Below are 26,602 nucleotides of genomic sequence, written 5' to 3'. Positions count from 1 at the left end.
TGCCAGCAAGCTCACATCATCATGTGCCGGCAGAAGGAAGGACTGGTGCAAGCAGCAAACACTCAAGGGGGGGCAGTCGTCAGCTTCCAACTTCAGGGATATTCAATTAAACCAGTCACTTATTGTCAAAAGGCTCCTTTGATCGCAAATCCTAAAAACACACAGAGTACTATGACTTTTCAACTTCCACTTTCCAGCTCCAGGTATGACCAGCAAACTCCCACATTTACCCGTGCGCTAGATAAACTGTGTCTCTCCTCCCACAGACACTGTTGCCCTGCCTGGCACGTAGATGCCAATGCACATTCGCAGAGTCGAGCCTGATCCGCGGCTCCTCATGCCTGGGGTGTTACCGGGCAGATGCAGCAGCGCAGCCCGATGCTCCCGCCTCAAATCACCGCCCATCCTATCACGAGTGAGTAATTTCGGCAGCGCTGGAAGTGAGTGAGAAGGGGAGGCACTTCGGCCCACCTCTCCCCTCCCCTTCAAGAAGGCTGGCATCTTGCAGGATCAGGTTCAGAGCGACGAAAAGACAGACACACTGCAGAGTGCTCCGCAGCTGCGTTCTGCCTCTCAGATCCGTACGCCAGCTTTCTCCCCCCCCACCCCGCCCCGCTCTACAGCCCGCCCGCTGCCAGCTACATATTCATGGTTGTAAATGCTACAGATTCCATTAGCCCTGCCATGTGCAGCTCAGCGCAGGCCAACAATAGCTATAGGAGTTTATTGTCCAACCCGACCAATTTCACAGCTCCCTGGCAGAATTCCCGGGAGTGCCAAGTGCAGAGATCCATTAATAAGGAACATGAAAACCTCTAATAAAATTTGAAATTCTCCTCCCAAAATGAAAGGATTCCTGATCAACACCACATCTGCAAGACAAATTGTCCAGTGCAGTGTTAGTTCTTATTATACTTCTGGGAACCTGCCACAGCAGATTGCTACAGGTTTCAGCACAGTGAGCAGCGATTCTGCACACCCTTCCCCTCCCCAGGCAGATCAGATAGACTTCACACAAGACAAAAAGCAAGTGATATAAGCAAAGCTCAGTGAGCACATCACCAGATATGAGATGCCCAAAGACTCAACTTTCCCATGAATTTAATGGAGGTATGTAGGTACCAGAGTTGAGGGAGGCTGGAAGCAAGGAAGCATTCCCTCCAAAAGCCACAAGCTGACCCCATCTTAGGGCTGACACTGGAGAGCTGTGTTGGCCATCGTGCCACCCTCCCAGCCCATCCCACGGCAGGACCCTCACTCCCCATCATGGAAACCCCACCCTTGCAGTGCCAAACCTGGGCTTCTAGATGTCAGGAGTCAGGCCCAGCTTCTTGCCTCTGGAACATACAATACTGGTTCACAAATAAAAGACTTTTGAAAATTATAAAGGTGAAGGATACTATTATTATTATTATTATTATTATTATTATTATTATTATTATTATTATTATTATTATTATTTCTTTTAATTTGCACCCCAGCTGTGTGAGGCCTTTTCCCTGCAGATCTTGTGATCAGAAACTCACTATTTTGGCTAAAAGTAGAATTTCCCTTCTCATCATTTGACACCAGGAAACAGTTTTGTGAAATAGCATCAGATATCCACAGATAAAAATGCAGTGCTGATTACAGGGAGGTTTTTCTGAGTGTGAAATGCTGGACTCCAGAGCCTTCTGCTTCTATGAGGGAAAGGAAGGGGTCTAACTGCTAAGTGAGGGTCTGAGCCCAGAGCAAAGCCATTTGCACAGCTTGATGCACAGCTCCCTCTCTCAGCTGCACAGCAGAAAGTGCACCTCAGCTGACCCTACAAGAAGCAGCTCCATCTGCAGCTGCAAAGGAAAGTTCTGGGGCTGCTCAGGCCTGGGGTCTCAGCTCAGGCTGACTGCTAGCTGCATAGTCCCACATGGCTGGAGCTCACTCCAGCAGCTTGATGATTTACCACCATGCCACACTGAAGCCTTTACAGCCTGACAGAGGCCTGCCAAACCCCTCCAAACCACTCTGCTCCCCAAGCCTTGGAGTCAGCTGTGCTAGGACATGAGGGCCACCAACCCAAGATGCTCAGGAAGTCAGCATTCCGCTACACACGTACCCAGAGGCTGCGCTGGCAGCATGGAAGCCATGCAGCACACACATGTAAGTTTAAGTGCTCTCTCAACCCCACCAACACCAGGACCGAAAGGGGGATCCCAGCTATGCCACTCCACAAGTGGCCAGGGCAGCATCCAACCTTTTATCTCCTGCTTTGCAGCATCTGCTGCCAGAGCAGGACATCTGACAGTGCTCAGTGACACCCTTTACTCTCCCATCCCCTAGAGGTGCTTCTGCAGATTAAATGAGTGAATAGAGTTCATTTATAAACAAGTCTAATACAGAAATTACTTTGTTGATGTTTTTCATTTATCTAAAATGTGCCTATAGTGTGGCTACAATGGGAGCTGCCTACACAATTTTCCATTGAAAATTTCACATGAGTGACTATAAATGTAGCAACACCCACTCGCCACTCATTTTAACTTGTGACAGAAACTGTCATGCCTGTATGAACACATTTGCACTGCAGATATGTCACACAGGTCTCCTTCCATGTGTCTGAAAATGCTTGCTAACATTCTCTTCATCTTCTGCGAAACAAATTAAGAGAGACGCCTGGCTTCGCTACCAGGAGACTTGAATAAGACCCCCATGAAAAATTACAGAAACTGGGGGCGTTTCACCCCTTTGAAGATCCAGCCAGAAACACCAACAAGCAGCAGCCAACTCAGAGCAGCCATTTCACAGATAAACACAGGCGCTCATGGGGAGGAGTTTGCCTTTAAGCCTGGCTGGTAAGGGGACAGTGTGAGAGCACAGCTTTTGGGGAAGATTTGGAAAGGTCATCTGCATGCTCAGTGCCTTTCCTTGGAAGTCTTCCCTGCAGACTACTTCTCTGGTAGATTCCACGTGCCAGCAAATTAGACTATAATTAGTCCATCTGTAAAGTGTGAAACATGAACTGATGTTAAAATTCCCCTTGAAATGGATTCCAACACCTTGCCTTCTCCCAGACTTCATTCAGCAATGCTTTAACTTGAAGGCATTTTGCAGCAGCCCTTGCTCACTGCCTCAGCACACACTTGGTGCCCTCCCAAATCAGGATGACTGACCATCACTACTGACAAAACAGAAAAGCCAGCAGCTCATGCTGGTCTCAAGGCACACAGCACATATCCCCAGTGCTACAGACAGAAATTGAGTTAAACATCCCCCTCAGACAACCTTTTTTCTCTAACTCTTAAATTTTTTTCTTCATTCCAGTCAGCTACATTTGGGTGGGGCCTGCAGCATCACCCACTTATCCTGCACAGACCCTCATGCTGACCATCTCAGCACAGGCAGTGTCGTAGGGGTCAGTGCATGTAGGGGAACACACGATCAAGAAAAAAAACAGATCAACTCTTCTGCATCTTCTCTCTCTCTGGAACACCTCCCCAGGCCTTGCAGCCCACAAAACCAAGTGACTAGCTACTCTCCCTGACTCAGTGAGTAGGAACGTCCCTCCTGCTTAATGGGGAGCAAGCAGATAAAATGGGCACAGAGCCCAAATCCATCACCAGTGTCACTTGACTGAGACCAGCATGGCGATGCTGAGATTGCCCCAACTGTTCTGACTAGGCAACACAGAAAACAATCAAAAGAAAATGAAATAATGTAGGATTATACAAACATAGCAGGTTCCACAGCCACAAGCTTCAGTTGCAATTTAAAAATCCACCCGTTCCAACTAAGAATGCAAATCATCATCGTTGCTCTCAAGCAGGGAATGTTGACAAATGAAGGCGGTGTGCTAACAGGCAGTGCCAGTACTCTTAATTTAAGTATGTGAGAAACAAAGGTATGTAACATCCGGGGCTGCCAGAAAGATCTTGCCTTAAACAACAATCAAAAAGAACCACGAGGATTTTAAAACTGCTTTTTTTTAAACAAAAAAAAACAGATACAAGAAAACCTTTTGCTCTATTTTTCCCAGTCAAGTGAAGAAAGAACAAGAAAACAACAACAACAAAAGAAAATCACACAGCTCCCATCAAGGTTATTTATATACAAATTTTGAACTCAGGAACTAAAAACATTCCTGCATACAAACTGTGGGTCCAGTGAATCACAGCTTGGAAACCTGAATGGATCTTTTGTAAAAGTCACTGAGCCACGAACATGCTTTCTCACCGCTGCGATCACTTCTGTGAAAGCACCTTCCCCATCTGCCCCTGGAAATCCACGGCGCAAGACAAGTGGCTCCCGACACCAGTGAAATGGACAAGAGGATGACTAGCTACCTGCAGCTGGCTTCAGCCGGAGAGCCGAGTAATTACTGCAGCCCTCTCCTGTGGCTCATATGGAGCGCAGCATGGAGCTATAAAGCGTTATGCAAGTCTAATGTGCTGCCAGATCTCTTCGAGCAGGCAGCAGCCAAGTCACTCCCTCCCACCATTGGCTCAGCTTCATTAACTTAATCAGGTATTCATTCATTCATTCACTCACTCATTCAAAAAAAAAAAAAAATTACTCTAAAGCTGGCAAATAGCCAGTGCCATGCATGCATGGAGCATGCTCACATCAGCCACTGGGGCTGGAAGAGGAAGGATAATCTAACATTCCTGAAGCTCTGAACAGGGCTTTAGCTTTGCACGCAGCCCAGGCACAAACACATCTTTGCCACGGCCTCCCCAAGAGCACGAAGGGCTTGGGAGCTGTGCTGAGGTCAGATGCTGGCACTGGAGACTGTGGAATCGAGAGCAGCCCTGTAAGTCAGTGGAGCCAGCAGGAAGATGAGTAGAGAACTTCCCCAGAGCAACAACTAATTAAGCAATTTGACTATTTAGGGGGGAAAAAAAAAGGAATTGTGGCAGGATTGACACAACTCCCCCCATTTCTTCTGCACTTACAACATAAGTTGCACAGCTTAATCCAGACAGAAGGGACCAAAGCAGAACAGAAAAGGGTTAAAAAAACCAAAAAAACAAAAACAGAAAAAAGAAGGGAAGCATCACTCAGTTAATGGTAAAAGCAATTGGTAATGGAAGTCTGTTTGACCCCTGTATTTATAAATGTAAGACTTCCTACAGGCATACAGCACTCAAGCATTGAATACAGCCCCCTTCTGTGTACAGTTTTTGCACTTATTTTTCTTACTCTTTGCATGTAAGTCTTCAAAGAATGTTATTACTTCCTTCTAGCCATCATCAGAATGACTTTTAGTGCATTTTTTTTCTGGCACACTACAAGAAAGCTGCTTCATAACTATTCCAAAAAGCAGGCCTTGAGAGTCAGCTCTGACTTTACTGTGAAGAGCTTCATGCAAGGAGCCAGGCTGGACACTCAGGAAAGAGGAAAGGTGTTACATTTCCCTCAGCGGAAGCTGAGCAACAGCATGGAAGCAGTCAGCATCTCTCCCGCCTTACCTCATTCTGCCCTGTGTGAAAAAAATACCAGATGGCAGATTACTCTGAGCAAGTCCATAAAAGTAACTTGGAAATATAAAGCACTTTGGAATTTTTCAAAATAGTGTTTATGGTTATATAACGTTAATGATATATCCTGGTGCAAATCTTCAGCCACAGACCTGGCTGACATGGCTCAAGAGCATCTACACTCCCCACCTTCCCCCAGTGATGCAAATCAGATGTTATAACCCTCCATGTTCTGTTATCATGGAGTGCACAAATATTTTCTGTAGGAACTTCAAGTGCCTCTTCTATAAATAGCCTAAAAGTCACTATTCCTCTTCAGATAAAAAAAAAAAAAAAAAAAAAAAAAAAAAAAAAACCAAACCAAAAAAACCCCAAACCTTACATTTTCTATGGCCACCATCACAAACCATGATACAAATGGCAAATTAGGCAAAGACTTTCAAAAAGGGTTATTAATGTAAGGCAAACACTTAGCTAAAGGTCGGCAGTTCAGATGCACTTAGCAAAAGCATTTAAAAGACCCCAGACCAAAACCTCTTACTCTGACCCTTACTCCACTCTTGATCATAGCACAGAAGCCCATGGTTAACTCAAAGATTTACTCAAGAGCTTCCTGAAGCTCTCTGTAGGTGGGTGGTGCTGAAGAGCACCCAAGCAGACAAGCAAACACACAGCTGTTGACACATCCAAGGGCTACAAGTGAGATTTACACATTGCAGCTCATCAGCAAGTGAACAGTGAGGTATGGCTGAATATCACTTCTTTGCTACATGACAGCACCACGGATTTGCTGACTATAAAAAAAAAACTACTCAGCATGCTTTTACTGCATTAATAGAATTAAATAAGAGAAAGAGATGCAAAGGTGTTTGAAGGCAACCTCCTTAGTGCTTGGCCTCCTGCACTCCAGTGTGTAGGACACCAGCCAAGCAGTCTTGAAGTACTCTACACTGAAGTCAGCCTCCTTCACTGTAAGTTCAGTCTTGGGCTAAGGGCCTTTCAATTATCTAGCTCTTTAGCACTGTGGCTCTTTCATTACCTTTGCCCCCAACTCTTACCCTTCTCCAAATGGGGTCCAAAGCTTTGAGGCTCCTTCTTTTCACTTCACCTCCCTTCTCTTGCAGCCCTGACACAATTCAAGACACATTCAAAACATAGTACAAACCCTTCCTCCTCTGCCCAGGCCCTAAATTCCCCTGTCCTTCTTGAACAGTTGCTCAAGCCTTCTTCACTACAGTCACCTCCTTTCCTGGCATCAAGGCATCAAATCACCTGAAATTCCTCCTCCTGAGCCTCTCTTCCATGCATCATGCTCCCATACATGGGAGCACCCAGCAAGGTGTGATTTCTGACACCAGAAGTAGCTACACAGTTTTAAAGCAAGCGATCAGAAGAAGGTCAGGAACATAAAGGAGTAGGAGAAGAAAACCAGCCTGGGAACACTGAGAATTTTATCCCAAATGATCCAAACTTCAGCAGAAGTTGTAGTTTGGTCTAGATAAATAAAAGGAATGTGGTTTGAGCAATTCTGGTTCTTTATATGAATAATTTCACTGCTCCCTCTGAAAGAACCATTAGAAGAGTGTGAGGTGTCATGATTCAAGATAGGAGAATGAGAAGGCAATATTTCAGCACTGTGAAATGAGGCTTGCATGTCTAACCACACTACCAGCTCAGAGTTCACTTCTCACAAGTGTCAAGTATATTTTCCACCCTGTACTTCTGCAAGCCCTAGTTCTGTCTGTTGTCATCACTCATGGGGATTTACCTAATCCCTGAAACAGCAAAAAAACATAATCTTTTTTTGTTGGAGAAACAGAATCATGTCTCAAGCACACTGAAAAATTCAAATTGTCTGTATCATTTATTGTAGCTCCATTCATCCACCCTGTGTTGACAGTATTAATACAAATTATGCCCTTAACAAAATGCTGAACTGCAGTCCAGTGTATTAGTGGTATTTCTTAGAGATTTCCACTCACTTTTGCTGTTTCTCTGCTCACATTCCTCACACTTCAGCATACTCAAGTAGCTGCCTATTTAAACAAAGCCTGAAAGAGAAATGTTGATTCCCTTCTTAATCAAAGCTGGTGATTTTAGCTCTATCCACTGGTCTGAACTAGAAAGTGGGGCAAAGGCAATCAAAAGTTAGTGGTTCATTTGAAGTCTTTTATCCTGAAACTCCACAACTTTCTAGGCACAGAAATTCATCTTTCCAAAGTTTTATTTTTAACACTAGTGAGTTGCAATGTTGACCTTTAAAATTCATGATATCACATTATACATGGCTGGTACAACTTGCTTTGCAGCTCTGTTCATACACAAATAAATGATGGTGGAGTTCCAGATTTTTTTGGCACTCCTTGGACCCATGCCAGCAAAGCCAGCTCAGAACTGTGTCCCCTTTACTGACAGAGCTCTTCTAGCAACTACAGCCTTTTGCACAGGGCCCAGCAAACCTGTGTTAGCCCTTTTGTGGTGACAGACACGTCCCACCGAGGTTTGCCAAGGAACTTCAATGGGTACCACCTACGGGGCTCTGAAGTGCAAGACCCAGTACGAAAACTTCTTCTCTATCCAAGGATACCTTGCTAATGACCAGATTTCAGTTTCCACATCAGTTAAGGAGCTCTCAGAAGCACTCCAGCTAAATTAGGGGAAAGAAAGAGATTCAGCCTGGGATCTGAGTGCTCAAAACCTTTTTGTGTGCTCTTCTTCAAGCCAGAATTTAAGTGCTGTTCTCCCAGAGAAGAAAATGGTTAAAATAGGCTCAGATCCTCCCATTGTAAAGCAGAACCCAATGGGGAATCTTTCGAGGGAGAGGACAGCTCCTGGGGGAGTCTCTTGCAAAACACTGCCTCATCTCACCAAGATGTCCACTCCAACCGGGACAAACAGGGAACACTGATATGACAGGCAGGAAGGCAGCCTGTGTCTGGCTTGAGAGTTTCAGAGCAATAGCTGTGTACAGACCTGATGCATACAGATGTGATGCATCCCGCTGATCCACAGCATCCCCTGCAGCCCCAAAAGCATTACACGCCATTGCCATTCCTACAGCAAAAAGGAAATCTGATTTTTTCCCTGGTTTTATTTACACCTGTTTAGTAATGGACCAAGTGATTCTCCAGCTTCTGATCTGCTTACCACTTTCTGCCTACTGTTTCTTCTGAATGTGTAATGATTTTACATCTGTTAATCTGGTTTGGTTTCTTTTCATATGTGGTTAGTGATTTGCAGACTCCTTATGGAAAATATGAAGTAAAATGCTATTTCTTCTGCCTTTTGTTCTTGTGCTTATGGATGAATGACATATTTTCTTAGAAACATGAAATAACTACTGCAATGAGTGATAGATAATCACTTTGGTACAATGAACAAGTTATGGAAATATGGAATGATCATGAGATCATACAACCAGGATGACTAAAACAACATTACTTGGTCAGAATTTATTCAGTTCCTAAGAAGAAAAAAATCTTGACAACACTCTGCTGTAAAGTTAGTGAAACTAAAACCAAAGTAAGGTACACAAGTCACTGTTGCCCTTTGGCTAAAACTAAGTAAGAACTAATGGTGTCTAATAAATAAGGCAGGAATTTTTCAAGGAAAAATTACATTAGGAAATGTTTGTTTTCAAACCTGAATTTGTTGGAGGCAAAAATGTTTAAATACATTTACAGCTGGGAAAAACTGCTGGAACTTATTTGTAAATATTTTCCCAGTACTATTAAAAAAAAATAAAACCTAGTTGCTGCTTCCAAAACTTAATGTTTTAAACATCTAATGAAGGTGTAATTAAAAAATGCTATAACTACAACAGAAATTTAATTTAAAATTAAACCACCCTCTAGCTTGAATACAGGACTATAGGCTTTGCTGTATTGCTTTGTAAAACATTTCAACCTATTATCTGATTATCACTTTATCTCAGTTTTTTAAGTTTTCCTCTTGTTAGATGAAGAAACATTTTTCTGAGATGGTGGAAATTATCACGGGCTGAAATAGCATTTCCTCTTATCTCTGATTTCTAATTAGATTTAAATCTTTCCTAGCTGGGGCAAGACCTACCAAAGCATTTTGAAACATTGCCAGGTTGTATACCTATATATATATATATATATGAAAATTCACATTGTTGCTCTTGCCTGACAAAAACCATGAGCTACACTGGAAAAGGAATCTTTATTTCTTTTTCTGTGACAGCATCATTCAGCTCACCTCCCAAAGGTTCAATTCTGCCTGCAAAATCTTTCCTTTCGGTTCAAATTGCTGCCAAAACAGCACAGTATTCTCTCTGATGTACAGCCAAGTTGAGCTGACAGCTACCTCACTGGATTAATGCGAGGGAAAAGAAGAAAGAGGGAAGCCTGTCTGGTAAATTTGGGTTGAAGGAGGTGCAGCATCTCAGAAGCTGGTCCATTCAATTCAGTGGGGAAGGAAGGAGGATGATGTCTCTTACACATGTGTTGCCTCAGCTGCTGTGGAAAGCTGCCTGCATGACTTACACAAGAGGCACCACAGAATGAGTTTATGATAATCTCTAAATAATAATCTTATAATAGTGGGGGATAATAATCTCCCACGGGCTGCATTGCTACAACTCTATCACTGAAACCTTGTGCAATTCCAGTTCACTAGTGGGCTGCTGGCAAGGATGGGAATATGCTTGTTACACCTATCCACTGAAAGTGTTGGAAGACTCTCAAAAATTAGATTTTAGCAGGTAATTTTGACAGCTATGATTTGTGTTGCCACTCGGTACAGCTGAAACCACTCCAATGAGGAGCTGCAAAGGTGGGGGTAGCACAACTGTGTCATCTGCACCACTCAGGTCAAGGCCTTGCCCAGGACCCCTGCAGAGCTCCACAGCAGCTGGTACTCCAAGTGTGAGAGCCCAAGGGGAGCAAAGCACTCTGAAAACACTGCAAGCCACAGCACAGTGTACTAGCACATAATGGCTCCTCCACGCAGTTGCTCTACCTACCTCCATCAAAACCCCACACGTGTCACAGATAAATTATCAGCTGACAGAAAACCAGCAAAAAAACACCTGCATACCACCTACTGCACAGACCTAATGTCCAATTAGACTAGGTGTCTCCTCACACAGCTTAGTTCATTTAGGCAAATATTTCCAGTGAAACATGCAGAAAAATCAGCCCTGGGATCACCAGCAGCAGCTGCTGCATTCTGCATGCAGAGTGTTGAGCAAATCAACAGAGATGAGCTGCTGCTCCCATCAGAATCTCAAAGATGTGGATGACAAGGCTGGTTAATTAAAAGACACAGGATCAGACTGGAGGAAAATTGTCGCTCAGCAGCTTAGACTGAAAATCAAGCTGGTCTGACAAGAAACAGGAGCTTTACCAATTTTCAGTCTGTGGTCAAGTAGTCTTTCGACATGTTCTGGTGTAAAATTATTTCCCCCCACACACTGTTCTTTTCTGAACTACAGTTTTAGCATTTTTCTTCATGCTCCTCATCTTAGCATTTCTGTCATTCTTGCTTTCTCTTAAATGTTAGTTTCTGTCCTTGCTTCAATATCAGTTGAAATGCCACTATCACTAACAGCATGAGACTGAGTCAGAACCGAGACTGCGCACTCACTCACTTTAAAGTCTAGGAAAGAATAAGTAAAAGCCAAAAAAAGTACTGTGAATTACATGCCCTCTCACTGTTGCCCAGAACAGAAGGACTGCACTAGTACAGTATGTGTACAATTGCTATGAAGTGTTTATTTTGTCACACTCTACATAAAGATTTTTCACTCTGTCCTGTCTTTTCCGACCCCCCAAATTTAAGGCTAAAGAAAAAACAGAGAGGGTTGGCAGATTGATATGGGCATGAAATCATATTTCAACATGTTCTTAAGGATGAGCTTTTTTCTCCTCATTCCCATTTTAAAGCAGTAGTGAAGAAGCCTTCCTGAGCGGGCTTTCTTGTACCCTTGCCGGGGGTGGGGTAGGAGGGATTTATTCTGTTCACATTCACTGCAGAGAAGACACATTTCACAGGCAGGTCAGTACAAAATTTCTGTAAAATCTCAAACTATTGATTTCAAACAAGTGTTAAACAATCTTAAATATGCATGTGAATTGCCATTTGGTTTGGATTTAATGTCACATATTATAATCTTTAAAAAGAAGAGCTGATGCAGAACAACCTCTCTGTTTTCTTCACTTTCTACCTGCAGAATGTGGGCTGAAGACATTGGATGCAGAGAAGGTAACACAGTCAGGATCATTCCAGTCAGATAATAAAACTAATAGAACACTTTTTGATAGTTATTACCTAAAGTTTTGCTTCTTTACTTCTTTAGAATTTTTTATGGCTATGGGAACAAGATCAGTCTTTCCTTATATTAGAAATTTATTAAGAAGCCAAATCACAATTAAATGAGCAGATACAAACTCCCTCCATAAGCATGGGTTATATTCATGCAGTGGCAGTACTTGCAAAACATATAAGATGAAGCCTGTCCTGTGCCATCAGAAAGAAAAAGCCAGTGAAAATCAAGAGTCTTGAAAAATAAGTTATAGGAGATTATCTAATTAACATTACATTTAATAGTACATGGCTTTAATAATTTTCTGTTATCATCAAACTGCTAGCACTAAAAGAAAATGGGAAATTGGCTCTAATATCAATTGATAATGGGAAGGACAGGTTCTGCCCTCTGGGTCTTTGGTTTGGAGCCAGCTTAGGTTGAAAGTGAAAGTCATTCCTGCTGGGTACCGCTCTGAAGTGAGCTGATGTTCTTAGGCTTGGTCCAGTTCCACATACATAGAACAAAACCCATCACCACAACAATTGGCTGTGCTGGAGATGGAAATTCTTGAAAACATTCTGTCTCTGGCTTTTTGTTAGCATGCAAATAGATCCTAGCCTGGAACTATGATATTTATACAGAAATATTTATGCCAAAGTAAATCTCACTAACGGTGACTGTATGAAACTTGCATGCATTTTATATCACTTTAAAACTAGAATGATTTGCCTTGCAGCAACAGGGGTGTTTTTACCCCTGTGCCACCCCGTTACTTTGGTGAGGGGCAGCAACCCAGGGACCACGAGGTCTGCCAAGACTTTAATAACACTGATGGCCGAATGTGTATCTCAGTGTTATTGCTGCTCATTTTTAAAACGCCTGAGCAAGGCTCAGCTTCAAGGAGCATCCTGGGTCAAGCTGAATCTAGAGGACCTACACTGGCTGAAGAGTTTACAGTAGCTTTATGTTGCCCAGAGGGTCACCTTCCAGCTAAACAAGCAGTCAAATCCAGTTAAACTAATGCAGGTGCAGGTCAATAAAAAGCTGAACAATTCTTCTTTTTTTGGAGTCTTGGTACTGCAAAGTGTAAACCAACACCCTATCCCTCAGGACTACTCCTTTCCTGGCAGCGGCTGCAGCACATTAACAGAGCAGCACAGCTTGCATTGTAGCTGCTGTGCCGGCTCCATGAATTAATGGAGACTTTGTCCTCTGGGGCTGTCAGCCCCAAACCTTTCAGGAGAAATGAAACTCCGAGAGTGAAAAAAAAAAAGAAAACCAGTAGTGGAATTACAAATAAGTCTTTCTGACTTTCAAATGAGACGTGAAGCATCTTCATTTACAATTTAATAATTCAGTAAGCACTTTATTGGAAGAGACTATCTAATGGGTTAATTTCCAAATGTCATTTATCTTTACTCATTGGGGATGACTTTCTATAATTCACTCGAGGCTGCAACACTCATAGATTAATTCATCACCCTCCAACTTGAGAAGATAAAAGCCTAACAAGCTCTAACCTGCTACACAGACTATATTTAAGCAGTACAGGATAATGATAAATATCTCCCATAAAATGTGTTCTCTTCACACTTCCTGCAAAAACTGCTGAGCGAGCCAGCTGGCGAGATGGAGCCGACGGTCCTTGCCCACAGCCCCACCATCCACACGTGGTGAAACTGGAATGCTCCCTTCCCCAGCATCGCCCTGATCCCTGGTTGCCCACTGGCCTCCAGAAGTGAGCACAACTTTGTCCCCTGTGACAGCTTCTGTGGCCCTGTCCACACCCCAGCAGTGACTCTGCTCATGCCTGGCACGCAGGCAGGCAGGAAAAGGCTGCTGGGGGCCGTGTGTGCAGGTTGGTTTCCATTAAAAGTGCCCCACTTCCCAGCTGGACTAAGCACTTTGCAGAACAAAATGAAGAGTGGGTGTCTCCCCAGCAGAGAGGAATGACTATTGTGGGCAGAGCAGGGAAGCAGGAACTGGGAAGAAGGCAGGTCAAGCAGCAGCACAGGCCATTGCAGGGCCCGGATGCAAACTGAATCACTTCTCACTTCCTTCTTTCATGCACAAGTGGAGGATGCTGATAAGCATTCAGGGACCTCACGCTCTGACGCACTCCTGCGTCCCGAAGCCAGAGGAGGTCCAGGCCAGTCCGTGCATCGTCCCCTCCTGACCAGATGTTACTCCAAAGCTTTCCAGGACTGCTTTTAACATCACAAAGATTTAACTGCAGCCAAGGACAATGACCTCTAGCTGGAGCTGGCCTTCCTGCCCAGGGCCTGTAGCCTAAGTGACCTAAGCACAGCACCAGGATGTTAACCTAGCTCATCACCCCATATGGGAACAATCTTGTATCTCCAAGTAGTCCTGATACTCAGCATCCTTCCAACACCACCTTCCCCAAGTTCTATCCTCACTTGCGTCACTGTGTTAAACACACACGGATCACTGGGTTTGGAGAACTGAGAGCAGAGCAAAGAGCCAGCCTTTCCAATGTGCTGAAGAGGAGTCCTTGGCTACAACTGCATTTCCCAGCCATCAGACTCTGGATGTGTGCCACTGGGAACTGGAAGAGTAAACCACTATGATTAAAAATTATAATTTCCTTCTACAGACACACTTCCTCATCTATCTAATGCAAGAAAAGAAGCCATACTCCCAGCCACCTGGCCATTTTAATGGCCTGAACACATCCACCATAAGATTTTCAAAACAGCCCCTTAGGGTAAAGGTAATTTATTTTGTTGTGTTGAAAACCCTGTAGGTCTTTACTAAGCCTGACTGTGTGTGAGCTGCAGAAGTCTCACTATCCTCTTCTAGGGATTTATCTTCTTCCAGGCTAGCCAAGATCAACGTCTGATCTAGGAAAAAAAATTAACTCCCACTGGCCTTGCTGTGGGCCTCCATGCTTTAATGAAGTCCTGTCTCCACAACTGGCTGTGCACAATGCCTTCACATTTATGCTTTCCTCTCTCCCATGAGTTCAGATACTATCAGATTAGAAACAATGCAATCAGATTAAACCAATTTAATCCTTTCCTGCCAATTCTACCTACATTTTATTTAGAACATGTATTTGGATTCCCAAGGGTATTTCTTTTCAGATTATCATGATCTTACTGTAGTTACTGTAGTTACATACCATTGACCAACCACTTGTTTCCCAAAATGTCTTTGCAGAGGTGAATTCACTTTTTCAGCAATGACAGAAACATGAGTAAATACTTGCTGCACAAATGAGCTAGTAGCATGATTTTTTAGTCTAAATTTTAAACCACAAAGAGATGCAATAAGAAATGAATGAAGGTATATGAATACCTGCAATGAAGAAGAAATCCTTAGTACCTCTCATGTATCTATTTTCATTTTCTGACTTCAAATTACAAACTACTGAGACAAGGAACTTTTTTACCAATTCTACTAAGAGCTTTCTTTAACGCTGGAGGAGACACAGGGTCACAAGTTTATGAACCCAGTGCATTTTCCCTGCAGCCCTATGTTGCATCAGTTTTGGTTTCCTTTTCTTGTTCTATCCATTCAGAGCATAAGCATTTGGTGGAATGATCATACTGCACAACACCTCTAGCAAAACAAAGTGAACACATTTCTTGGTCACTTCATTAAGTGCTCACACAACAATAAAAATTGGTTTCCCAGGCTGCTGGCAGTGGGCAACACCTGGTACCTCACAGAAAGGCAAAAATTCTGAAAGCAATAATAATAATACAACTAAGCACCCATAAACAGTGTAGAGCAACAGAAAAACAGACTTCATTGACCTCTACAGTTTCTACTCCTGACTGCTGAGTTGCATTGCTCACATGAGTGGCAGCTGCTCCAGCACCACTTAAGATCTGAGCATGACCACAATGGGGCCGCAGTGTGTAATATACAGGCAACTCCTACTGAGGGGAAGGCACTTATTCCTGCTTATAACCTTTTTTTTACATCTGTCATTTTTGTGGAATCATTTGCCTACTGAACACATTGCACTTGGGAGTGGTGGGACAGTGACCCAAGTTCAAACCCTTTTTATAGTTCTCCCTGTTTTGCAGTGAAAAGCAGACACACTGGAACACTGACCAGAAGTTGCAGCTGGTCACCTTCCATAACTAAGTTGCTGTCCTCCCTGGGGCTGCACAGCTTTGTGGGATTTGGAAACACGTATGAAATCCTGCCCCCAGAGGAAGGATTTTGTCAGGTTCAAGATTTTGACATATGCCATCTGGCTACTGCCACCAGTATTTCTTTGTGAATGGAAGTCATCTGATGATACGCTGGGAGGTTTTACCCCCAGAAAAACCTTTTCTTACATAGCATCAAGACATTAACCAGCTGCCAGGCCACAAATGTGGAGAGTGTAACACTTCTACATATAAACTACATCTCTGTATCTTATGATCAGGATGCCACAAATGTTGGTCCTAGGAATAATATAACAGATGGAAATCCACTGTCCAAAAGAAAACTGCATGGAATATTGTATCTTAAAAAGAGTAACTTATGTGTGGGAAACAACTGTATGAGAAAGAAAGTCTGTGTGTTAATAGCACAAGCAGAGGACAGTAACTTCTGTGCATCTTTAAAACTGTTCAAAACATGGTTATATTCCTGTTTCATAGCACTGGTTATGTTTGTTCCCTATATATGGCATAATTTACCACTACTTAATTTTTGGTGGAAAAGTAAACAAAACGTTGCACAGCCCCACCACCTCTTAAAATGCTCCACCTTGTCTTTTTAAAAAAATATTATTTCTTATTTTAACAGCCCTAAGCAAAACTCTAAGGAATTTTTCTAGGGGAGTTCGTCAGGAGTTGGGTAGATTCATATGATAAAAATGCAGTTGTCCTCAAAACTTGTATAAACAAATCTATAAAAGTAAATAGCAGCCCTTAGAAGTATAAACACTCAACTTTAATTTTTACATAGTTTCCTTATCTAGCAATGATTTTTTTTTTTCTTGGTAGATACCTTTGCCAGTGCCAAAACACAACATTTTTAATACAGATCCAGTCACTGGGAAGCTCTGTGCACAAAATTGTTGACCTAGTGACTTTAGCTCATTTGAGTAGCAATCAAAGCCACTGTTTCTCTAGGTATGGACCTAACATTCCAGTCGAGTGCCTATTAATGTGAAACCATGGGAAACCAGTCTGTTTAAAGTCTAATCACTGAGAACATTAAGTAACTTTGTTGAGAAGGCAGGCTTACATTCTCTGATGAACTGGACCACTGAGACTCCAGACATGGTTGCTTCTGTGCCAAGCCACAGCCATCTGATGGTGGGGGGTGGGGCAGGGCAAAAAATAGCATTTAAACAGGCAGAGACTGTGAATCCAGTGCTTTGCAGTGAGTTCACTCCAATGAACTTGTTAACCAATCTCTTGGGCAACCAAGGAACTTAATGCAAGCAACAGCCCAACTAAGGTACACTGTGCATTACTAGAGCAACAAAGTGGCAGACCTGTTTCCCGGGAAGCCTGAGAGGTTGTGACTGGTACATGTTGTAACCTTGCTGGAAAGAGTACATTTTGGGGTTTTTTTAATTTGTTTGTGTTTTGGTTTTGTTTTGTTGTTTTTGTTTGTTTTGTTTGTCATTGTTGTTGGGTATTTTTAAGCGAATAAACCTATGCAACAAATACTTATTTTTCTTTACTACTTCATATGATGCAGTCCTGCAGACTGGGTTTTCAAAGAAAACTAACCTTTCCAGAGAAAGGGCAGAACTGAACAAAAATGTTTACAGAACCTTGGTAACTCTAGGGGATAGTTTTTGCTTTATTTTCTGGTATTTGCTATTGATTTTTATCTTGTCATGCATGTGTCCACTTTTCTTTAATTTAATCCCTGCACTTGAAATAATTTCTCCTGGGAAGAAATGACTCAGTGGTTAGACTGGACTCTCAAATCCTGTTTCCAACTCTCCATTTGCTCACAGGGCAACATGTGAGTGTATCTTTAAATCACATGAAATCTATTCCAAATTTTAATGACTTAACCTCATTGTGCCCCAGCAGAGTAAGGACTCTTTTTATAACTTTCACTTCACATATGGGAACAAATACTTGGAGTTCTTTAGGGGGTGCTGCAAACTGGCACTGGCAGCAGGCTGCATTAAAAGGTCACACTGAAAACTGTTGTGTTGAGGAAAAGGCACGTATCCTTTTTGAAACACCAGCAAAACAGGCTGAGGGGATAGGAAGGAGTTGGGTTGTGGACAGCTGGAGGATGCTACCATTTCAGTTACCAGCAGTGAATTTCAGTCATTACCCTCATGACTATTCTAGTTAATGTTCTTGCAAGCCTTTCAGTGCTCTGGCATGACCCATCCAGGAAAGGGAGAAAAAAAAAAAAAAAGAACCACCAACAAACCAGAAAAAAACCAAAAACACACCTTCATGAAAAGTAACAGACTTAATTTTCATCCATCATCAAAAGTCATCTTTTAAAGGAATTGTTCCCTTGCACATGATTCTGTGTCATTATTCAACTGGCTTTAACAGGAATACAAGGTATTTTAAACCCCTAAAACAATAATTTCTGATATTCTGTTTCCTCATAATAATACTGATGATGATGTCACTGAAAACTCAGTAGAAAACTCTAGCAGTTTCTGATTGACTCAATGCTTTCAGGGCAGTGTTGTCTTTCAGATTCAGTAACATCAGATTTTACTTCTGAACCTTGTCCCCTGATGCTTTTGAAATTACCCCAATCGCATGGGTTATCTCTCCAGTCCTGGCAAATCATTCCAGCTTTAGTTTGTTTCAATGCTGCTTTTCTTTCATCTCCCACTTCAGGTTCACTGTCCTTATGTCACCCCAAAGTGCAACCAAAGGATGAAGAGGGATTCTTGGGGAGAACAGATAAAACAGAAGGATAAAGGCAAGAAACTATTTGTCTGCAATCCTGTTAGTGGGGAAAATGCTTTACAAGGCTACCTTGTGGGGAACATGCCTTGCCCATAGCAAAAAGCCTCCATGTAGCTGCTTTGTAAAATTCCAAAGTATAAAACATGTCTTTGAAGCTAAATTAATGATCCACAGCACGTTGGAAATTCTTCTGACACTTCCGTAGACATAACGTTCTTTCACCCTTTTGACTTTCAGCAGAGCCTCGGGAACAGACCTGCTCAGATTGATAAAACTCGGAAATAGAAAACACCAGCAGGGATTGCCACAATGGAAAACACAATGAGGAATACAGGGCATATATTTGTGCCCACAGCTATCCTTTCAAAGTTACTCCCGGCTGAACATTTTGGGATAAAAAGCATGTATTCTGTGCCCATTCTAACGGGCACATGAGTTAAGAATGGGAATGACAAAGAATGTAATTCTCTTAATCTGGTTTCTTAATTCTTTCTCATGCGTTTACCTGGTTAATTTCACTTAAAGTTTTCATTAGTGTAATTCAGTCTGTGGAAAACAAAACTATGATCTGCACTTACAAATTGCTAAACACTATCATCAAAACTTTCTGCAAGGCTCAGACTATTACCTTAAAACAATGGAATTTCTGTAGGTCAAATCTTTTCCCTCCCAGTAAAAGAAAATTAAGGAAAAACAAACAAACAAACCAACCAAACCAAACAAAAAGGCTAAGAGAGCCTGTTTAGGGACCTGAGAGTTCTCAGCCCTTCAGCAGAAGCCCCTTATTATAAGCGAAATCTTGAGTCTCTCAAAGAATGTATCCTGAAGGAATGATCCTGAAGAAAATTTCCACTCCTTCAGCCTGTTGCCTGCCCTCCACTGACCATGCCTTTCCCTTTGTGCACCTCTGCAAGGACCAGGGTGTCATTGATGGCACTGCCAGTACTATCACCATAAATTATTGTGTAAAATTCTGCAAAACTCTATGCATTAGTGGGTGGAGTGTACCACGAAACTCAATCTCAGTTTCTTCACATCTTTCCTGGCCCAATATGCTAAATAGACAGAGCTCCAAATATTGCTGTCTTGTAGGAAGAAGTTGGTTGCATATCCTGCTCTCCCTTTTCTATCTAGCCCCTTACAAGTGCTCTGATCCCTTTGGGTGGTAAATCAGATCCAGGAGGCACATACGAGGCTCCTTCCCAGCTGATGTGTTTCAGAGAGAAATGGCTTTCCAGTTTACAGCTACTGCTAAGGTGCCCAGGTTAAACACATGGGACATTGCTTCTCTTCTTTTCTGCAAGGACAGCCCACACCTCTCTAGGGACTCTAGAATGCTCTGCAAAAAGGGAATCCATGAAGGATCATGTATGTGAAACCTGCATCTAAGAGCATCTGAGACCCAAAGGATACTATGAGGCCCAAAGGCCACTGAAGGAGGACATGCAGACTGCTTAGATGTACTGAGGGTTGCTTTCAGTGCCTCTTAATATCAGGCAAAGTTTGGTTCGTGTTGTTTCACATGATGCAGACAAGGGCAGCCTTTGTGTCCTTCAGTTACTTGCCTGGTAACTGAGGAGCTGATAATTTTTAAACAATAGCAGAGGAACTTTAATCAAAATTCATTACTAGCCTATAAAATGAGTGTGACTGCAACAGTGGCTTCAGACTTGCAGATCAGGCCCCTCTGGGACAAAATATATTTATCAGTGCAGCACCTTGCAGGGGAGTGTTGTACATACCACAGGACAAATGCTGACCTCAGCTGCCAGGAGACTTTTCATTTACCTTATCACAAATGCCAAATTTAGACTAAAACAGGTAATAACCTCAGCTCCTTGATCTGCCCTCCTTCTTGGGCTGCACACATTAATCCAGTGAGAGGACTTGCCATGTCTGGATGTCCGGATGATTTCCCTTGGATAGCCCCTTCTGGCCTAATAAAAAACATTCCCTCTCTCCTCAACATATGCTGGAGTCCGCAGAACCTAGTAAAGCATCACTGCAGCGCTCTGCGACCCTGAACAACCTCAACAGGTGTCTTGCTCTGTGGAAAACACATGTTGCTCTGCCACTATTAATATACTGGGAGTGTGAACAGCATATGCATGTTTGTTTGCGTGGGGAGCATAAATTACGGAGATCCCAGGTTTGCAGTCATCACCTTTTGAAGCTACAGAGCTGTTTCTGGGGACAGCTGAGGCGCAGGACCACAGGTACTTGGGAGAAGTGGGGAGTGAAGCTGTGAGGATCAGGCAGTCACAGGGAGTGTTCAAAGGCAGACCCAGCACATTGTGCAACTGAAGTTTTCAATGGTCTGGTGACCAAGAGGGTTCACAGTTCAGGGAAGAAAATGAATTAATTGTGCTGCCTCCAGACTGCCTGGCTGAAGTTGTCCCTCTGTCGATCGCCTCCCCCATCACCACATGGACAAGATGCTCACTCCCAACACTATTCAGTACAAGGCAGGAACTGTTTATTGTTTCAGATTTAAGAATTCAAAATAGCAAGTCAAATTGATTTCCTGAGAACTGAGATGAAGAGAAGTACTGTCAAGCACTCCCTCTACTCATCATTGAGTGATGAGTAGCAAAGGCATATCTTGCAGAGCTAACAGTCATGGGGTGACATTTCCCAACTACTGTATTTTTCCTCTGGATAGTTCTGGATCCACACACAGCAGAAAAATCAGGCCTATTTCTGTAGCAAGGAAAAAGCAGCACAGATTATGAACCCATGGGCAGAAATCAGGTTAATGCACAAAACCTTTAATCTTTTAACCTGACCATAGTTGCTACTTCCAAGCCATATCAAGTGGGAAAAGGGGAGAAATGACAGATGTAAAATGCCCTATGCTCATTTATCTCAGGACTTCCCAGTTTTATGTACAGATAGAAGAAACTATGTTCCTGGAACCTTTCCCTTGTGGCTGGAAGATCTCTAGAACATGAAAAAGTCTTGGCTAAGCAGTGCAGAATGCAAATGGAAAACACGAGGCAAGCAGCACTATTTTTTCCCCTGGAATTCACATAGCTGTGCCACAAACCTGTCCTGCTCTAAATTACTGTTGCAAGAGAGAGATAACCAGATAACACACATATGAGCCCCACACACCAAGTGTATGGGGACTAGAGAAAGCCTGCATTCTCTAAATTCATGGAGAAAACAATGATAAAGCAAACAAATTTTTTTTTTAAAATCCCACTGCTGACAGCTAAAGGGACAGAAGACTAGCTTTTTATTGCCCCAGAGGGGTCATGCCTGTGCATGATGGAACTGTGGCCATTAGCAACAGAGAATAGATGTAGGAAGTGTTACCACCCATGACATCCTTTGCAGCCGCTGGGAGTCCAGACCTCACACAAGGATAACATTTTTTTCCTGCAAAGTGCACTAGTGAAGAAAGCATTCCCACACTCCAGCTCATTGTTCCCCTTCCCTTTGCAAAGGGATGGTTCATAGTGCTTCAAGAAAACAAGGCAAGAATCAGCCTTGACCATAGCCTCCCACCAGCGAGGCAGTACAAATACCACTGGTCCTCATGCAAGGAGTCAGTGAAATTAGGTCTTTGTGCAGCTAACTGGTCCTTGGCTGATCAGACCACCTTCACACTCTCAGGGCAGTACTATATATCCCACCTCACCTTTTGTGTCCCCAAGCTAGGTCCCTTCCCCTTGGGCTCACACTGCTGATATGGTCAGTGAGTAAATCTAAGGCTCACTGCACCTGAAGTCCATGCAGAAGATCAGGGAAAACCTCTGCTGTCTTCTACTGCATCAGACTTCTTCCAGATTCGCCTCCCTCTCACCTGTTTCCTATCCTCCCAAAGCCCAGCAGAGAGCAAATCCATGGCTGTACCCACCCATCCTGCTGCATGGAACTGCAATTGCCTAATGCTGTTCCTCTCACTGTGACTGTACAGGCCAAGGTGGGCCTGGGAGGGCACAGCTCAAGCTGCTCCTCACCTGAGGTGGCACAAACCAATTTTTTATTTTCTAAAGCACAGATAACGATCAAGCAAAACCAAAAGGGAACTCAACTTTTAGAGGTCTTTGGAAAAATAACTATTAGAGCAAATAAGGCAGGAACTTGTTGTTTGAGCAGGGCTCCCTGCTTCTCCACCAGCAGACAGCCTGCCCTGCCTTCTGAGCCAGGTGCACAGAGGCAGTGTAGTCTACAAGCCCCAGAGTCACCTTTTGACTGTGTGTGGCATCCGGCAGTATGCTGATTCACAACCACAGCTGTACCTGCTTCCCACAAGAAGATCCAGAATGTAATTTGCAGGGACAGCACAGGTCTTGGGACAGCTGCACAGCATTGCTTCCCTGCTCCATTTTCCTGATGCCTTCTGCCTATTGGCCTCTTTTCTGAGCCACCTTTAAGCAAAGGCAATGAAACAAAGCAAAGAATCCAGAAACACTTGGACCAGGATATAGTCTTTAAGGGCACATTAATGGCATTGCAATGGAAAGAGGCAACAGCTGTGTCTTTCTCACCATTCAGCTCGCTACAGCTTACTCCCTGCTTTCACACAATTGATTAGTTTGAAAGAAAAGTTTATCACAAAAGCATCCATTTAATTCAGCTATCCACAGAGGCCTCTGAAAACATGCATCACAGGTCCCATTCTCAGACTCATAATGATCAGCTCAGTCCCCTGCAGCCTCAAATCCCTTATTTAAAATGCACCTTTGGATCCCAGTACAGTATTACAGAGCCGACAAAGCAGCAATTAAAGAAAAATATTTTTAAAATGTAGGAATGGTGAGGGAATAATCAGAGATACAATTGTCAGAGCCTTGTGTTAAATAAGGACACCAGAGAAGTATGGCTGATCCAGCCTCCTCACCACTTAATGTGAATAAACAGCTTACGAGTGGGAGAGGCTGAAAGGGGAGCAGCCTCCTTCCCTGTCACGGGAGAGGGAATGTGATGATCACCAAGTACCAAAAAAGCTCTTATTTGTGAAAACCATGAAGGGAAGGAGCCTGCTGCTCCTCCCTACAGCTTCCAAGCGGCAAACGTGAGCTCCCGGAGCACAGTGTCACTCATCACACCATCACATGGCAAGTCTCACGCCATCTTCTCAACACAGAAACACAATTGGGTTAAAAGACAAAAGCTTGGTGAGATGCCTCTGTTTCTTATGTACAATTGAAGTTCTTGTACTTCTGTTTTCAGAAAAACAGCCTTTAACCTAAATCAGTGCCCCCAGCCTTTCCCAGAGCCACGTGGACAGGCCTTCATACCCTCAGAAAACACATCACAGAATCCCTACACCACCTCAGAGCATCTCCTCTCCCACAACAGGCATGGATGCACAGCAAAGTATGAGCTCTCCTGGCACAGAGCTCCCCTCTGGCCACTGGCCAGCCATGCGCTGTCTGTGAGCAAGGGCTCCATAGCCTTGGATGTACAGCAAACCCCTGGAAGGAAGGGCTGACCAACCATACCCTTTACACCCCTCGCCTAATGGCTGGTGTCACTTAAATTAAAACACTGACCATTAAGTTTGGTCCCTGGCAGGCTGCAGAGAGGCAAGGCAGAATTTTTCAGTTAGCTGAGAAGCAAAATAAACAGCCCAGTCTCGACCTCACACTCCTCTTGCCAATAAAGCCTAACCACGGAGCAGAAAGGACAAAACCCAAGCACGGAAGAAACATGACAGAGTGTAACGCTTTCCCTCCAGCATTCAAGGGGCTGGTTCTTCCCTTGCAGAAGTGCCACTGTCACCAAGCTCTCCATGGCACAAACACATGCACAGCCATGCATCTGCAATAGAAAGGCCTGTACCTAAAAACTACAGTAAAGGACCACACTGCTGTCCCTAGAGGTTTCCCGAAAAAGACAGTTTTGCAAAGACTGGACATCAGAAAATGGCTTTGCCAGTTCCGCAGAACAATTTCTATTGCCTAGCTTTCACAATCAGCTTTCTTCTCAGAGAAGTGCCTTGGAGAAGCCTCCAAATGACTCCTGGAGGATAGTTTTGAGGTAAACTTGCAATGCCTCTCATAAAAACAAAGTGAAATGAAACATACGACAATAGTACAAATACCTTATGCTAAATGGCTCCTAAACAGAAAAATCCAAGCTTTTCCAAGTAGGGTTCAAGATTAGACTGGGCTCTAGATCTGAAGACTTTAATAGCTTCCCCCTGCATTAGTGTGAGCATAGAGCTTCATGGTCACTCAGCTCAGCCCTCCCACCCTGTTACTGGCCTGTGAATACAGCCCTCCTTTAGGCTGGCATCAACTGCCCCAGCTTTTGTAAACAAACTTATCACCTGTTTAGAAGTAAAACAGAAGGGAAATGGGCCAGGAAATTATCCAATATGGTTCTGAATGAGCATTTCAAGTGGCAGAGACCTCAGGAGTCCTATAGTTACCACTGCTGGAAAACAATTCCCAGCTAACAAAGACATAAAAAGACCCACCCAAGTAGGAGAAGGTCTGCAAAACTAAGGAACTAGGAGAAGTCATGAAAGAAAATACATTAATAAGGAAAAAAATATCAAGGCAAGAACACCAAAGGAGGAAGAAATAAGTCTCCGGGATTAGCAGAAAGAAGTACAGATTTAAGAAATATCCATTATGTGAGTACAGCTTTATAAAAGCTTACAACACCATGACCTTTAAAAATAGCTTTATTTCTATTGCCACAGTGCCACCACAACCTGCATTAAATAAAGTTACAATTCGTCAAGGAGCTGAATACACTGCCTTTAATGGGATTTCATGGTGCTCAGTAACTTGCAGGATTAGGTCCCTATCACAAAGCACTAAATTGTCTAAGAAAACACACAAGAGGAAATGACAGTAAAACAACCCTGGAGAGTTACACGGTGCACAATCTTTTACATATAACTTAACTCTATCAGCTGTTACAATAACAGATACATTCAATATCCCAAGCTGGAATTCTTATGCTGATGCAGGGTACTGAATGCTTTTGAAAAATGCACTGTCTTTCTTAGCTGTTTCATGCTAGATTACAGCAAACAGCCCAGCTTTTTATTGTGTGCTTTGGGGTGGAGGAGTTACCCTTTTTTCAGTGACTTATTGCTTTGTGAAAGTCATTGATGGCAACAGCTGGGTTACCTCCTATCCCAAATAATCCCTTATCAATCACCACTTTGCAAACCTGCACGTCCAAAGCACTGGTTACTCTATATTGCTGTGGGGCAATACTGGTAAGGGTGTAGTTACATTCCTTGTTCCTTGGGCCACACTCACATTTAAATGTGTAGTTAAATCTGGGACTGTCAGCTTCTTAAGAATAAATGCTTGTGACTGAGTGAGACAGGCTGTGGGATGACCACAGCAGGGCTCCCAAGGTCCTGCCTCTTCCAGTGGGAAGACACAAGCAGCGGAATGGCATGGCCCACGCCATTGTGCAGCATCTCTTGGTGGAGGCTGCAGCCATGAGGGGATGGCAGATGCCGAGCTGTGCCAGACAGCACTGCTGAGAAAACCCAGGATGGGTATTCACAAGGGACTCCATCCCCGAGTGAGCAACCCCGACACTGTCTGAAGATAAGCACCCATGGGCACCGACATTTAACATACCTAGAGGTTTCAGGAGTTTCTTTTGGTGACTAGGGCAACATTCTACATAATTTTTTGCAAGTAAAGCACACTGGTGCTCCAGGAGTAAGGATATGCAATCAAAAACATTCTTATCCTACCCTTTCTTTCAACAGTCAGGTTAGAGAGACAATTTACACAAAAGTAGCATCACGCTTTTCATTACTATAGTTTTCCATTGTGTCTTCAGGCACATGGTAACAATCACAGAGGCAGGGACTTATACTATAACTATTCACCTGGAGCAACAACTAAGTGTGCAATTTGCACAAACCCAGGTGAAGAGATGCCAGCAGGTAGGGAAATGCCTATAGAGACATCACTCTGTGGTTGCTGCAAAAGGGGGTGAGGCTCTGGGTGTAGGTATTGCTGATGGCAGAGTGTAAGGGTGACAGAAACAGCCTCCCCTGCAAAACAAAA

General features: G+C 43.3%; 1 protein-coding gene across 34 annotated transcripts in view; it reads right to left on the bottom strand.

Moving 5' to 3' along the window:
* The window catches only part of ATXN1 (ataxin 1), a 399,379-nt gene that overhangs the window by 52,875 nt on the left and 319,902 nt on the right, over positions 1 to 26,602 (bottom strand). The window contains exon 1 of one of the 34 annotated variants that reach the window (XM_072924154.1): positions 4,317 to 5,748. The exons of the other annotated variants lie outside the window; for them this stretch is intronic. The gene's annotated coding sequence lies outside the window, so the exon portion shown is untranslated. Of the gene's footprint in view, positions 1 to 4,316; positions 5,749 to 26,602 lie in introns of those variants that run through there. 34 annotated transcript variants of the gene reach the window in all.

This window comes from Taeniopygia guttata, chromosome 2 (assembly GCF_048771995.1).
Source record: "Taeniopygia guttata chromosome 2, bTaeGut7.mat, whole genome shotgun sequence".
Classification (NCBI taxonomy): domain Eukaryota; kingdom Metazoa; phylum Chordata; class Aves; order Passeriformes; family Estrildidae; genus Taeniopygia; species Taeniopygia guttata.
The sequence above is the reverse complement of the archived record's forward strand: the minus strand, read 5'-3'. Positions and strand labels throughout refer to the sequence as shown.